This window comes from Saccostrea cucullata, unplaced genomic scaffold (genome assembly GCF_032062105.1).
Source record: "Saccostrea cucullata isolate Sc308-1 unplaced genomic scaffold, CSIRO_AGI_Scuc_v1 ctg669, whole genome shotgun sequence".
Taxonomy (NCBI): Eukaryota; Metazoa; Mollusca; class Bivalvia; order Ostreida; family Ostreidae; genus Saccostrea; species Saccostrea cuccullata.
The window spans coordinates 72349-88839 of record NW_026922475.1 but is presented as its reverse complement, the minus strand read 5'-3'; the positions used below and the strand labels follow the sequence as shown (position 1 = coordinate 88839).

The 16491-nt window shown below is 32.9% G+C and overlaps 1 long non-coding RNA gene across 1 annotated transcript; it reads left to right on the top strand.

The window, feature by feature from the left end:
- The first annotated feature begins 6401 nt into the window (after nucleotides 1–6401).
- On the top strand, nucleotides 6402–7496 carry LOC134261826 (uncharacterized). Its single transcript, XR_009990894.1, has 3 exons — nucleotides 6402–6507; nucleotides 6899–7049; nucleotides 7483–7496. It is a non-coding gene; the product is annotated as an uncharacterized LOC134261826 (long non-coding RNA).
- The last annotated feature ends 8995 nt before the right edge of the window (nucleotides 7497–16491 follow it).

The window sequence follows — 16491 nt, the reverse complement described above, 5'->3', positions numbered from 1 at the left end:
TTTAAACGAGACTGCTGATATTCTTGTTTCATCAACTTGCTTGTCAATAATTTACCTCGTTTCAGAAAAAGGTTCATACGTAGAGCATGCTCTTGCTTATCGAATCAACTGAGATATATACACTCAGTATGCAGGTGATGAAGATATATTGCTGTATAAGAAAGGGAAGTTGACGATAGAAAAGTTAAAGTCATCACGTTTATCATATATAGCTTGGTTGTTAGATTACCAATAACGTCTTTTTCAAGTAAAATATCCAAGTATGAAACAGATGTGTTAGAATCTGTGGTATCTTTTATCTCGAGCTTATCAGGATATATCGTTTCGACATAGGAATGGTAATGACCGTTGGTAATTGACAATACGTTGTCGATATATCTAAATGTCGAGTTGAAGGCCACAGCAAGTGTTTTCTTCTTTAACGCATAAGATTTTGCACAAATTCTGCTTCAGATGAATACAAAAATAGGTCTGCTAATAACCCAGATAGCAGGATGCTGTTGGACCTTTGTTGGGCCAACAATGCTCCTTGTGTTGGGCCACCGTTTGCATTCAACATTGGGCCATCGGTAATTTGCTCATCGGCCCTTAATCAATCCAACTTGTGGGCTTATTGTTGGGCCAATGTAACAGTTAATATTGGGCCACTGTTGGGCCAATTTATTCTTTCAATATTGGGCAAACGTCATTTTTGAACAGTTGGGCCATTGTAAGCAATTAATGTTGGGCCAACGGTAATTTGCTCATCGGCCCTTAATCAAACCAACTTGTTGGCTTATTGTTGGACCAATGTAACAGTTAATATTGGACCACTGTTGGGCCAATGTATTCTTTCATTGTTGGGCAAACGTCACTTTTGTACAGTTGGGCCATTGTAAGCAATTAATGTTGGGCCAACGGTAATTTGCTCATCGGCCCTTAATCAAACCAACTTGTTGGCTTATTGTTGGGCCAATGTAACAGTTAATATTGGACCACTGTTGGGCCAATGTATTCTTTCATTGTTGGGCAAACGTCACTTTTGTACAGTTGGGCCATTGTAAGCAATTAATGTTGGGCCAACGGTAATTTGCTCATCGGCCCTTAATCAGACCAACTTGTTGGCTTATTGTTGGACCAACAAACGGATATCATTCAGCCATTGATGGGCCACTTATTTTTTCAATATGAGGCAAACACAATTTTTGTACCAACGTTGGTTTGTATCTTATTGGCTCTCCATCAGGACAACTCATTTGCTCTTCACTGACTGGCCATTTGTCCTCAAAATGTAATAACAAACTATATAAGGTTATCGTAGTTTTGTAGTACAGTTTATTGGTAACAGCCCTTTATTTATTGGTAAAAGCCCTTTATATATGCTAGATTAATAGTTTAATACATATTCACAATATCTCAAAGAATTACCATCAACAAGTATTACATTGTAAGTAGCTCTACATTAATTAAAAAACTGAGCAAAAAGAAATCATATTATTAAATAAAATTATAACATACTAATATTTTATTGCTCAAAGCATGAAGAAAACATAAAGAACAAAAAGTTGATGCTCACTTGAAGCGATACATGTAGGGTTAAATGATTGTATACTCCCTTTCTGATGTAAATTTATGCACAAGTTCAGTAAATTGCAGATATCAATAAGCGCGTCTTAAAAATAAACAAAGATCTCCTTTTCTTAAAATAATACTAAAATGAATCTCGCAATTTTGTTTACTTACACAAAAAAATGTATCTGACATCTGCATCATGTTTGTTACCGACAAACAGACACAGAAAAGGAGAGAAATACAGGTATGTCACAGCCCAAACAGGAAAAAGTTAGACACTGCCGCGTTCAATCTGATCCCTCTCCTAAGTCTCCTCTTCTCTCTCCAGAGTCTCCTCCCCCTTCTTTTCTTCTTTGTCCGTTTCTTCCTCCCCCATTCCTGTCCTTTGCATACTTTAGCCATTCTTTGATTGTGTTCTCAATGTCTTTTTAGAATCTCCAGTACCACTAAAATTGTAGTATTTGGTACTTTATACATTTGTTACTTACTTTTCTCAGTAAAGAGTAAACATACGATTAAATTTATAAGTATATCACTATATTTTTAAGCTGTCAATTGAAGAATAACCGTCTTTTTTGTTTGATGGTGTGATTAAGCGATTAGCTTGCGTGATGAAGGCATTTATGCATAAAATTTCTACGCTTGATCACCATTACACCGATTTTAATTTAATGTTGCGCCATATAACTCATTATTCAAAGTTAAATACATGTATAGAAAATTTGTTAGTACACTGAACACATTTTAAATGAAAGAACCCAATCTATCCTTTAGTACCGAATAAATTTTGTTTTAACTTTAACATGTTCAACATTTTCAACATGTTTGGTCATATGTGCTCGACTTTAAGTGTATACAAGTAAAATGAGTGGTAGAAATTTATTCTACTAGACACAAACTTCAATCTAAATAAGGGGCAAATAATTTATTGTTTTAACTGTATCAAAACACATTTGTTATTTTATACTTTCATATATTTTTCTTGTATAGAAAGTTAGAAACAATAAATTTAATCACAGATAATCTATTTTGTTTTGATGAATATTAAGAATTTTAACAAGCCTTGTAAATTTATTTTAGCTAACTTGTATTTTCAAGAAGGATTGGTGGTAGATTTATTTCAGATTTTAGAGACTACCGAATTTGTTAATATACAGATTTGTAACAATTAAATATTATTCACATTGGTCCAATGTTGGTCCAATATATCAGGCCAACATTGGGCCAATGAGCAAAATGACACTGGGTCAACGTCATTTGCCAACATCGACCCAATGTTATTGTTGACGTTGGGCCAAAATTGGCCCAGTGTCGCATTCATTTAATTGGACAATGTTGTCGCAACTCTGGGCCAACATCTGTAGAAATAACATTCTACATTGGGCAAACGTCGGCACAACATATCGGGCCAACATTGGGCCGATAAGCAAACTTACATTGGGCCAATGTCATTTGCCAACATTGGCCCGATGTAACCGGTAACATTGGCCCAACGTTGGCCCAATGTTAGCATGCTATCTGGGACAGTGTTGTCTCGACAGCACCTGGCCTCTGCACTTATTTACACAGATTTGTACAAGATATCGTTTAAACTATAAACATTAATTAAGCTGTGTCGAAGCAAATATATTATAAATACTTACAAAGTGGATGCAGATATGCAAGGCATCAGTCTCATTCCGCTCGTGTCAGATTAAAAATGGCGCGGATATTACAAGTAACCCGGATGGTGTCTACCCATGATACTCAATCAGATTCATGGTATATTGGGCCAACTTGGGGCCGATGCCAATCCCCCAACAAATGTTTTCTCTCATGTAATACCGGGTAGTTTTATGATATAACACCAACAGATAGCCCAACATTGGCCCCATTATACATAATCAACTACATATATCAATATTCTATTTTGGACCTTTGTTGGTCCATTAAATGTAACCAAACAGCGCTAATACAAACATAATGTAAGATTGGACCAACGATGTTCTGCTATCTGGGATTCACATCCTGTTCCTGAGAACTTTTAACTATCAATTATTCAGTCTTCTCTAAATTCTTATGAATACAACGCTCATAAAAAAATCATAATTTTAAGCGTTTTATTAAAAATAAATAACCATGCACACAATTCAAAAAATAGAATAAAACACTCTTTGGTGCTGTGATCACTTAAGTTCAAAGTTAAAATGTTGAAAATATCATATTTAAACAAAAGCAGTCATCCAAGGAAAAGCATGGACATAGAATATCCTCTTAATTATTTCAGAATATGCATCTAATTTAATATTTGGAACCAACGCTGTCCCAACGTAAAGCTCAGCAGCTAATTATAAAATTGACACCATCATTTAGTTGGCAGTATAATAATTGGACCAACGTTGGCCCAATATAAATATCCCATCTTTAAAACACCTGAACAAAATAACACTCTTGCTAATATCGGGCCAACGTTGGGCCAACATTCTCTTACGAACTTCATGAGACATTTCCTTAAAGGTGTATTACAAACATTGGACCAACGTTCGGCCAACATACTACTACCAACTTGATTTGACACATTCTCTACGGGTGTATTACAAACACTGGGCCAACGTTGGGCCAACATACCACTACCAACTTGATTTGACACATTCTTTACGGGTGTATTACAAACATTGGGCCAACATACCACTACCAACTTGATTTGACACATTCTTTACGGGTGTATTACAAACATTGGGCCAACGTTGGGCCAACATACTACTACCAACTTGATTTGACACATTCTTTACGGGTGTACTACAAACATCGGGCCAACGTTGGTCCAATATACAACTACCAATTTGAAAAGACACTTTCTTTAAGGTTGTATTATATATATTGGGCCAACGTTGGGCCAACATCAGCACCCGTCCTTCCTTGGAAAGTAAAGTGAATGGAAATTGCTTATGTTGGACCAACGTTGGGCCAATAAAGGAATTATGTCATGGTCGAGAAGGTTGACATGGTAACATGGGTCTAACGTTGGCCCAACGTGGTTCCCCCAACGCCAAACTTACAACCTTTTACCTGTGTTGGCCCAACATAGTCATGCTATCTGGGAATGGATCTGAATTGGTAGCCATGGGAATTCCATTTTGATGAAGGGTAATTCAAATGATACTGATTCGGTAATACTTGAGAAGAAAAATATAAATGTTTATATCAGATAGTCAGTTGAACACTCTTTCAAAAACAGATACCAGAAGTTATTAATGTTTCTTATTTAATATTATCCCCATACCTTAAAATACACGTGTTATGAGGTATGGGCTTAGGTTTTAAAAAAAAAAGTAACGCCAGGTGCCTGTACTAAAAAGTTGAGCATTTACTCCAGATGCCAAAAAGCGTTTTCAAGAGATAAAGATCACTGAGTATGAGATTCTGAAAGAGAGCACACAGTCGGCCTAATTAGTCAACAGTGGATGCTTACTCCTCCATGACACCTGATCCCGCCTCTGATGTTTTTAGAGGTCGATGTTTGATCAGCTTCTTATTTGTATTGTTTCATTTGACTTTTGAGTTGAAACTGTCCATTATCGCAATATATTGTTGACAATTACAGATATACACTGTATTTATCTCCTTATAAAAGTCCATTTGGTTTGGGATTAAAGTAATCCACGTTAAAGAATACGTAACTTCAGTGTGTCTTTTTTGTGATTGTGTTTATAGATCTTTTATGTAAAAAGTTTCAACAAACATTTTTCAAACAAGCGAGTCGAAAGGAAGACGTGTCGGAAATCAGAAAAAAATAAGAGAGGAAAAGGATAATAAATGAAAGAGAGAATTGAATGTTTCAAATTCCTGTTTCCTGTTCTAATTAAACAAAATTAAGATAACAAATACTCACCAATCGATCTTTAACGTAAAACCAATGCAAACAATGCAAAATTGTGAAAAGGTCATAAAAAAGAACCCCAAAAATTCAAGACTTGGGCTCTAGTGGTAAGGAAATTGAAGTATCCCCTAAGAAAAAAAAACGTAACAGCAACAAAATTTATGGCGTTTTTATTTGCTTTCTTATTCTCCTATATCTTTCCGAATTGAAAGGCTTTAGTGAGAAAAAGTGAGTACATGTACTTATTTACTCTGAAGAATTCTTTATAAAATGATTTTGAATTATCTTTACTGACAGAAATTAGGGGAAAGTTATAATTCTTAACCTTTTTCTGCCTTTTCTAAATCAAATCTAATAAAGTATATGATTTAAGTGAGCATAAAAACCGAACTTATAATATAGCCTTATTTTTTTTACTTAAGTTTTTGAATTTATCTGGGTCACCATTATTAATTAACGTTTTTGGAATATTTTAAATATCCTACAGGAATAAATATAATAATTTACTATAACCCAATTTTAACAGACTATAAGTTATAATTCAGATTACACATTTGAATAACAGAAATACACATATTTAGTAAAAAAAAAATATTCAATAGCGTAATAATTTGCGTCGTCTATAGTCAAATATTTTTGTTTTCAAAGGATATGACTATCAAAAAAAGATGACAATGAAATATTAAATCAAAGCAAAAATATTTTAAGAATTTAGATTTAAAAACCAAAAACTCTAATTCCTAGCTCGTCTTTGTTTCATATAACTTTCTATATACAGATAAAATAAGTTTCCTTCCTTATTTAAAAAAAACATAATATACAATAATCATGCCTTAATTTTTTTTTATTTGAGTATCTACAAGTATAGTTCTATGAAGGCCTTGAGCACATAAAAAGCACTTGACTTGAATATGAATTAATCTTTAAGTATACCAGTAAGGTTTATTGTACTTTGATTGATTGAATAAATCAAATTAATGTATGTAATTTTATAACTTTAATGATAATTATGTTCTTGAGAAAGTGTATCACGAATTTAACACTACTTACATGTACCAGATCTGGCTGTTGTACAGAGAAGCATCCAGCGATTGAAAGTAAGGCAATTATCCGTATGTATTGACGGTTTTTATTTCCATATTTTTTAAATCAATTTTTAAACCATTTAAATCTCAATAAGAATTACAGATTGAAAATGTGAAGGTACCATACTGAGTGGATTTTAAGCATCACTTGTACATGCGTGTTAAATAAAATTAAATTAAATTTTTATGGCTAATTCATAAAACAAGATTTTGTAGATATACATTGTATCTATATATTTGCTATCCAAAATCCTTTCAAGGTGTATAAAAAGAAGGACATAAAAATAGTATATGATGAAATATAACTTAAAAATTAAAAATGAACAAAAAGTTAATGAGATTATTTAAATAAACAATCTAAATCTAAAGATTTTTTTTTTTTTTTTTTTTTTTTGCTTTTTAGTGATTGTTGTAAATAGCAACATTACAATAAATGAAGAGGAGAATTATCAGAAGAAAGACAACTACATTCAGATCATAGTGATACTCGTCACAGAACTCGTGTTCGTTGTTTCTGTCTTTGTTATTATTCTTATACACCTTCACAGAAAACGGTAAGCTATCAATGCCAAAAATTTCAGGTGAAATTCGGGTGATGTTTCATAATTATGATACAATTAAAATTCTAATTGAGTTTTTAAATTTAAATTTATTCATAATTTTTCTTCAAATTTTCTAAGAGAATTTTAAATAATTTATATGGAATTTATGACTTCGATGCGCTAGAACACATTTTATTCACAAAGAAATTTTCAAACGAGGCAAATATTTGGCAAATATGTTGAAGTGACAGAATGTTAACAATCTTATTAAAGTAATCATTGAAGACTTCATTGCAAAAGATAATTGTCTTGAATTCCCAAATACCCCAGCTTTGTTTGTTGTCAATTTTTGTACACTTGCCTATAGTTCTTTCAATGCTTTATCGATAATGGTTTTGTGTATTTTTATTATTATTTATATTTCTTTTTTTTTTTTTTTTTGCAGAGGGGGAATGAATAATCCTGATAACGACTGAGGATATAAAGATGAACAGTTATAGTTTTATTGCACCAAGGAAAGAAAAATAACTATAATTTCAAATCACCAGGTTCTTTGAAGTGAATTTGATTTTGGATGAGCCTGCCACTTGAATGTTTGTTATTACGATCCAAAAGATAACTCAGAATGAGATTAGCTTCCCTAAGATTAATTGAAAACCAGGATTTTGTCAGAGACAAAATTTTCTTTAATAAAAAAAATAAGAACTAGGCATTTTCAGATCTTGTGATTGTCATTAAATATATTCTACTAATGAGGAAGGAAATGGAGATGACGAACAGTATTCAAGATCAGAAGTTCATAAAATAATATAAATAGGAGCAAAGCAAACACGGACCTTCGAGACATCAGAGTTAGGATAGGGTGTCATGAAGAAGTGAGCATCTCCTGCCCACCGATCACACTCGCCGTATGTTCCTTGTCATAATCGGGAAATAAAGGAAAAATTCGTTGTCAATTCAGTGTATAAATACATTTAATGGACTAAAAATAAGTATGAAAAACGTCCGTGAGCATTTGACTCGATGAAAAAGTTATTTGCTAACGAAGTCATTTACTGTTTACAAATAAATGTGAATGTTACACTAATTTCAATATTCCCGTTAAGAGCCAGTATAGGTACCCTGATAACTGACCAATAACCGTTAACGGTAGCTCAGTCGGTAGAGCGATCGCTCCGTGATCGGGAGGTCGTGAGTTCGTATCTCGGCCGCGACTGACCTGGTCGTTAAAGTGGGTAGCAACTGTTCCTTCGCCATGCGCTCGACACTTTGAATTAAAAGTTGCAGGTCCTTCGGATGAGACCTTAAAAACCGAGGCCCCGTGTCAGCGGCAGGCGTTGGCACGATAAAGATCCCTCACTGCTCAATGGACCTGAGTGCCGAGTAAAGGTCAAAATTTGAAGCCCTTCACCGGCATACGGTGACGTCTCCATATGAGTGAAAAATTCTCGAGAGGGACGTTAAACAATAAGCAATCAATCAATCTTGACCAATATATACAGCTCAACGCACTTTTTAAACTCACATGGTTTTTCGCACAAATTAAGGTCACATATTTATAATGCAAAATTGAGTAACGAGGCAACAAAACATACTTAAAATGATTTATTGACTAATTGATTTGATTTTAAATGATTAACTTAGAACATAATTTATACATAATAATTGGTAGGGTTTTAATATGCTCTTGCATGATGCGTTATGACAGCTGCAAACTGATTTTTTATGGTTTCTCACCAACTGATGTCGTCTTAGTATCCGTTTTTTAAAGCAGTCATTTGCCTTGCCTATACACAAAAATAGTGCAGCTCATGTTACGTCTTATTTTCCGTATATTAATATGACTCTAAATCGCAAGATTATAACAGTATTTCTCAGCTGTTCGACTACTTTCCATGTTAAAAAGCTGGCATTCTTTCAGAGTTACTTTCTGAAATCTTGCGTCATGAAATATACGTCCAATCGCAAAATTTTTAAAGTTTCAGACCTTAAATGTAAAATGATTTCCTATTAATTGTAACAATTTGCTATTCTTAAAGATAAACAATTCTTTATTATCCTATCTTTTGGCAGGATTTCTTAATACAACCTTGTCAGTTTTCGGCGATCAATTTCGATAAAACCAAGACGAGTATGGAAGATGTGCAAAGTACTTTAAAAAAAATACTCATCTAAAAAGTCATTTTGGGAATTTCTACTTAAAAGTATCAAAGAAAGCTCGATTATTAAAATTTGTAAATACCTATTTCAGAATCATAAAGAATATAACATCATACCATTTATTAATAAAGTTCCCTTTAAAACATTGACTTTGAAAACTTAATGATTCTTAAGATTATATATCTTTGACATTAGATATTTGATACATATTAGGGTTATGTCTCGAGCTGAAGTTCGATTATATTAAGTTTTATTGCAAGAATAATGTGACCTTCATTTTTGCAAAAAACCATGTTAGTTAAAAACGTGCGTTGATCTGTATATCTTATATCGAGCGTGATGGGTAAGCAGGAGATGCGTTATTGTACTAGGCACCTAGCTGATCCCTTTTCTGGTGAAAACAAAATCCCTTTTCTTGTTTGCTTATTTAAAGAGCAAGAACAATTTTGGGCCTCTTTTGGCCCTGAGAATTTCTGAAAAATCAAAACCGCTTAGTTTAGGTTGCAAATGCAGTATTTATCACTTGGAGTGCTGTGGCCACGTTTCTATTAATCGTGACGTAATTTCCCTTCTAGTCAATGCATTATGACGTCATAAAATGCGTCATTTTCCTTATATCTTGTAAATTCCTTTGAAAATGACCTAAAGTTGAAGCATTTTTTCAACATTTCATTTAGAGGACAACCTCTGATCCAAAATACATACTGAAAGCTCTGTTTCTGAAGATCAAAAAACATGTTTTATTTTTGGATCATGGGCTGTGCTCATATTTTAATTCTTTTCTGAAGGTAGTCAAATACGCATGTTTTCCGCAAATTTCAAGAACATTGCAATTTTTCAAACCTGTTTTTTAATATGGGGATTCTCAAAATGATATTGTATTATAGAAAATGAAAGCACCAATTGTTTTCTTTATTTTGATATTTAAAATGGAAAGAGGGTGATAGTAAATTAATTGATATGAGTACACGGCCATTTTAAGCATAAGATGGCTCTTGCTCTTTGTCCACTGTATTTATTAGATTAACCAATTTTTCTTATTTGCAACATTTATACAAATTTCTTTAAGGCCAGCTTCCACCGATCAATCTGTTGGAAATACTATCGATCAGAAATTGTCCCTTCATCGAATTCTCGTTGTATTCATTTGATGTGGAATTTTGCAACAGAGTCCTTAGAATTTTCAAAATATTGACACCTCTTGAGATCTTTGGAATACCTTTGACATAAACATATTTGTCTGAAGTCTATTTTGTTTAAATAATCAATGTGCTCAAATCGTGTCATCGCAAATCGATTCAAATGGGAGATTTATATTCCATTTGGAGACATCAATGAAATATTTTGAAACATAAATGGGGGATGTTAACGATAAAAAAGCTGAAGTAATTCTACTTGGCATACAGTTTACTTAATGAAAGCTATATCATATTTAAATCATATACATGACTTTTGGAGATATGTCAAACAGTCATTACGGAGAAATGGGTACAGTCCACTAATTGTTTTCCCATAGGCGACAATGTTAACGTTTCTTCCAATAGCTATGTCCATAATTTTCGTTCAGCAGTGAGTGACCCCTCAAATCAAAGCACATCAAGTTTTCTTTCCTTGGTTAAAATCTCGAGGTGGCATGTCAGATTCGTTTTCCGGCAAAATGCGTCTGTCTGCGGGAACCTCTAAAATGAAAAAAATGAGTTCTCACTGACGGTATAATACACAAAATAATTTGGACGATCTTCTTGATATATTACATTTGCCAAGCTTTTTTGGTAGGAAAGATACTCCTAATCAACAAATGCGAGGCTCAGTTCAGCACATCTGCACGATTTTTTTATACAAACCTGCAAATTAAGGAACTTTTAATTTTTTCTGCACTACTTTCTTCTCCTACCGATTCTAAAAATAATTAGTGGGATGTACCGAAATATAATGGCCAAGACACAATGCAAAAGATTTTCTTCGGGACATTTTAGGCACTGTGAATTTCTAAAGAATTGAAACTGCTTTGGTTTGATTGACAGTACTTCAAATATAATCAAGACCCATGTTGATTGCAAATCTGTCAAAAATGACTTAATTTTCTGGCTAGTAAATGCATTATGACGTCATGAATTGCGTCATTTTCCTCATATCGAGAAAATTCAACAAAACAGCTAATTCGAAAGCTACTTTTTCACTATGTCATATAGAGCGCAGCCCCTGTTCTAAAACATGTAATTATTAAATGAACTGTGCGTGATAATTACGAAACTTTTTTTTTGGACCAAGAAGTGTGCTCATATTTTTTTTCCTCTGAAAAATTTAAGATCATTGCAACTTCATGAAGCATGCTTTCCAATACCCGAACTTTCAAAGAAAAAAATTAATAGGGCATGATAGCACCAAGTCTTTAATTTATCAAATTATAAATTAAACATAAATTGTGATTTTTTTTTTTTTTTGGATATGGTATATCTACTGGGTAATGTTATGCATAAAGCGAACCTAGCTCTTTGATACGAAAGCCCAGAAGGCTCATTCGCACGAAAGCCCAGAAGGCTCATTCGAGATTCGAGTTTCCAAATACGAGATTCGAAATTCGAGATTCAAAATTCGAAATTCGAGATTCAAAATTCGAGTTTCGAGATTCAAGATCCAAACGAACCAATCAAAAGCGGGTTCAACCTTTGATTATTTCCCTTTATTATGTTTTTACTATCAAGAAATAATTCAATATAATTATATCAAATGGGTCATTTGATTAAATTACAATGCAAGAAAAAGTGTTATATATATTAGAGGGAAATTTAAATAATTAATGGATTTTTGATCCGCAATGAATATTTCAATTTATATTATAGATTCTTAAATATTAAATAGATTACATACATCAGGAGTATATAATTATATTTTTGTATTGATGACAAATTACCGGCCGCCAGGAGATGGTCGGTTATATGATTTGAAAGTTCGAAGTCGCTGTGCGTTTCTGCGGAGTTAAAACATTTTAAATAAAAAATATATTAAAAAGACGGTCTTAAGGTTAAAGAAAAACGCACAATAAACATAAAATTAAAAATTCTTATGAAGAATGAGGTAAATAATTCATCCAATACTGACTTAGAAATTTAGATATGTTTGAAGTGCGGAGAAAATTAAGACATGTGTTGGCGTAGTCTAAATCAAAGACCGCGTTATGTATATTACACAATTTTACTTTCTCTATTCAAACGGGATTTGTTGTACGTATTTATTTTAAAATGACGTGTACATATGTACACATATAAACATTTTGAAAAATATGGTTAAATGTAAATTCATTAAAAGACTTAGCAGGCTACAAAATATTACAAGATTTACGAGGATAATGCACGTTTTACAATGTGCCAAGAATTTTCCCGCTACAACTCAAAGAGAAGAAATGAAGTGGCGGATCTAGAGGGAGTTTAGTTTTTTCCTCTAAGAGAGAGCAAGGATACCAACATATTTGCTGCATTTTTATTAAATTAAACTACACTGCATATCTAGTTGTAGATTACATTTAATTTTAGTTTTAAACTTTTAATGTAAATGCCATAAAGGCCCACGGTTCAAAAGTTGTTGACGCAGAGTACCAGGGGTTAATACTGAACATGCATTATATAATTAAGAAAATCATGCAATGTAGAGCACAAGCTTTTAATATCACGAGGATATATATTAAAAGATAAATATAAGATATTTTAAAAACAGACCACCATAGTCTTTAGTTGCTTCATAAAAGGAACATTAATTGGTTTGCGGCCGATTTTTGACGCTTACGTCAATACATGTTTCTTGTCTTAATTTTTAGAAAAACACAGGTACGTGTGGACAAGACCCCCCCCCCCCCTTGATATTGAACCCCGGGGCTTATTTCTCTGTTATGTGTAGCCTTACAATACGAAAAAAATCGCTGGCGTAAAACCCCCAGAATAATCGCTCAACCAAAAAAACAAAACAAAAAAACACTATTTATTACCCCACGTTACAAGAAAGAAAGCTGTTTACGGAAAAATGTGGGATTATTACGTGATGCAGAGTCAGTCCGATAGCATGGACTAAGACAGAAATCAGTGGCAGTTTTAAGGGGGGCGCACCCGGCGCGCGCCCCCTTAAAATTGTCCAAGTTAGCATAAAACATAGTTTGTCGAGAAAATGTTTTAAATGTCTACTCGGTAGACCTCATTTTTACCCTACAAAACCTCTAGAATCCAAGAGCTTCCGGGGCCTTCGCCCCCTGGGCCCCCACCAGGGCTTTGCCCTGGACCCACTGGGGGCCTCAAGGCGGCCCCCAGACCCCCTGCCTGAATCTGGCGCCCCCCTAACTTCAATTCCTGGATCCGCCCCTGGAAATACATTGTATATGTAGAGACAGTGTGAATCGACATATAAAGTTAAAACAAAATAAATGCATTTAACACCAGTGGGGGTACAACGTAAACAGACTGGAGTGGCATATCCTTCTCTTATAATGTATAGTGGGTATTTGGGGGGGGGGTGTGTTGAGCGATTATTCTGGGGATTTTACAATTTTTTGTTATTGTATACATGATGAATAAGTTTAATAAATAAAACTTGTGAAAAAAATGTCCAATAAGCAATAAGGTTGAATATCGAGGGGGGAGGGGGGGGGGTACCTTTCACAAGTACCCGTGGTTTTCCTAACACAGGAAATGCATAAAAATTAAGTTTAGAAGACAATTCAAAAATATATATACTCCTGATATATGAAATCTATTTAACATTTAAGAATCTATAATATAAATAAAAATATTTTTTGCTGATCAAAATTCCATTAATTATTTAAATTTCCCTCTAATATATATAACACTTTTTCTTGCATTGTAATTTAATCAAATGACCCATTTGATATAATTATATTGAACTATTTCTTGATAGTAAAAACATAATAAAAGGAAATAATCAAATGTTGAACCCGCTTTTGATTGGTTCGTTTGGATATTGAATCTCGAAACTCGAATTTTGAACCTCGAATTTCGAATCTCGTATTTGGAAACTCGAATCTCGAATGAGCCTTCTGGGCTTTCGTACATTCGAGATTCAAAATACGAGATTCGAAATTCGAGATTCGAAATCCAAGTTTCGAGATTCAAGATCCAGATTAACCAATCAAAAGCGGGTTCAACATTTGATTACTCCCCTTTATTATGATTTTACTATCAAGAAATCGTTTAATATATGAGGGTCATTCAAAAAATACGTAGATGTCTACAATGCTTCCCGTCGTCATATTATATACTATATTATAAGATTATAGATCAACACATGTTCGTAAACATAAACATTTATTTTGTCGAAGTGTGAAGTTTCATTTCATTTGATTAAATGGAACTCTTGTTAGCCAAAATTTACACCATCATGTTTTGTTACCACGGAGCACGTTTAACCAACATTGTAACGTCAAAGACAACGTTAAACAAGTTTGTCAAAATTATACTAATTTTCTTATTTTAAAACATGGTTTGTAGCGTCTTCTCCATTCAAAAAAACATATCCATAACGCTTAACACCTAGTGTGCGTACAATTGTACAAATATAGCTTGAATAATAATGTCATTGTTTTCAAATTCTTTACTTTACCATGTAACTCTATTAATTCTGCAATAGTGAAGCATACATCACGTTCAATGACGTTCATAACTCTTTCGACAATATTTTTAACTTTAACCCGTTTTTTGCAGACAATCCATCATCCCATTCAAACTAGCTACCACTCAAAATTTGTATTTTCCATTTAAAACAAATACACAGATTATTTTTCATACAGATCCTGGTTTATACAGATTTTTTAAGCTTGTATAAGAAGTTTCCCGAATGTTAAGTACAATTTTATTGCTACTTGTTGCTCCGTGACGTCCTCAAACGTCATGGTTTTTTGCTTTTTTAAATCAAGTCCATATGTATTTAGAAACTGATATCTTTTAAATGGAGCGACATATTACATTACCTGATTTCATTTTAATTAATACAGCAATACTTAATTTAAACATGTAAATCTTATTTCGTTTCAGCTCCATTTATTAAAGGTATGGCTGTAAATACTATAAAGTGAAAATTAGTAAATTACTCAATTTTGACTGTGCTCCGTGACCCCATTTTTGCTATTCTGAATCTTTGGTAATTTTAATAAATATGAAGATACATTCCAATTTTTTTACTCAAATTATTTGAATCTGTTGTTAAAATATTTGTACCAAATTTGGATATAATATGACGTTTAATAAAAAAGTTAGGACAAAAGTCTACGAACTTTTTGAATGACCCTCGTATTTATAATAAATGAGTCATTTTATTAAATTATAATGCAAGAAAGAGTGATATATATATTAGAAGGAAATTTAAATAATCATTGGATTTTTGATCAGCAAGATATACTTCAATTTATATTTTAACTCCTTAAATATTAAATGGAATACATATATCAGGAGTATATATATTTTTGTATTGCCTACATTATTTACGGGGCTGATGACATATCACCAAAGATATGAATAAGTTTCAAGTGTCTAAAAACTAACAATAACACCACTCCTACCCACCCCACCTGCCCATTTTTCCATACACACTGAAAATTTTAATTTGTAAAACTTGAACAGGTCTTGACGATTTCTAAATAAGGAAGTCAAGAACGATAACCGTGAATTTCTATTAAATACACAGAATAAACAAGGCACTTATCCTTCTGTCCCGTCAGATAACAGCATTTAGACAATCCCATGAGAGAAAAAAATAAAAGACGTGGTTTTAAGTTTTTTGCTCAAAAGATTTTTTAGAACAAACTTTTTAAAAACTTTATGCACATTTGAGAATAACATAATATTTATGACAATTCTACCGTGAACAAACACGACTTAAAAGCTTAGAATACGTTTTAATTGGGATACAAAAATCTGTCTCTAGTAAACTGCATTCCTAAACATTTAACAGGGTGGGGTTCATTATGACACTCATTGCAGAAATGTACCCTTTATAAATTTAATGAAATATATACCATTGAATTAATTACTGTGCAGTGTATAGACGATTCATGATATTTCATATCTAATTATATTCAAATACAATATTCTCCCTCAGCAATAATATGATTTTAAAAAAGTCGACCTTCTTGTTTCCCAAGTTAACGATAAGACCATATAATATTACATATATACATAATACAATTTTGTTTAATGAGAAAAATAAGATTATGTATGTATTTTCAAAATGTAATCCAAATAATATTTTTATTTCGTTTCAATACATATAATATTTTTTCTTGCATTATCATTTT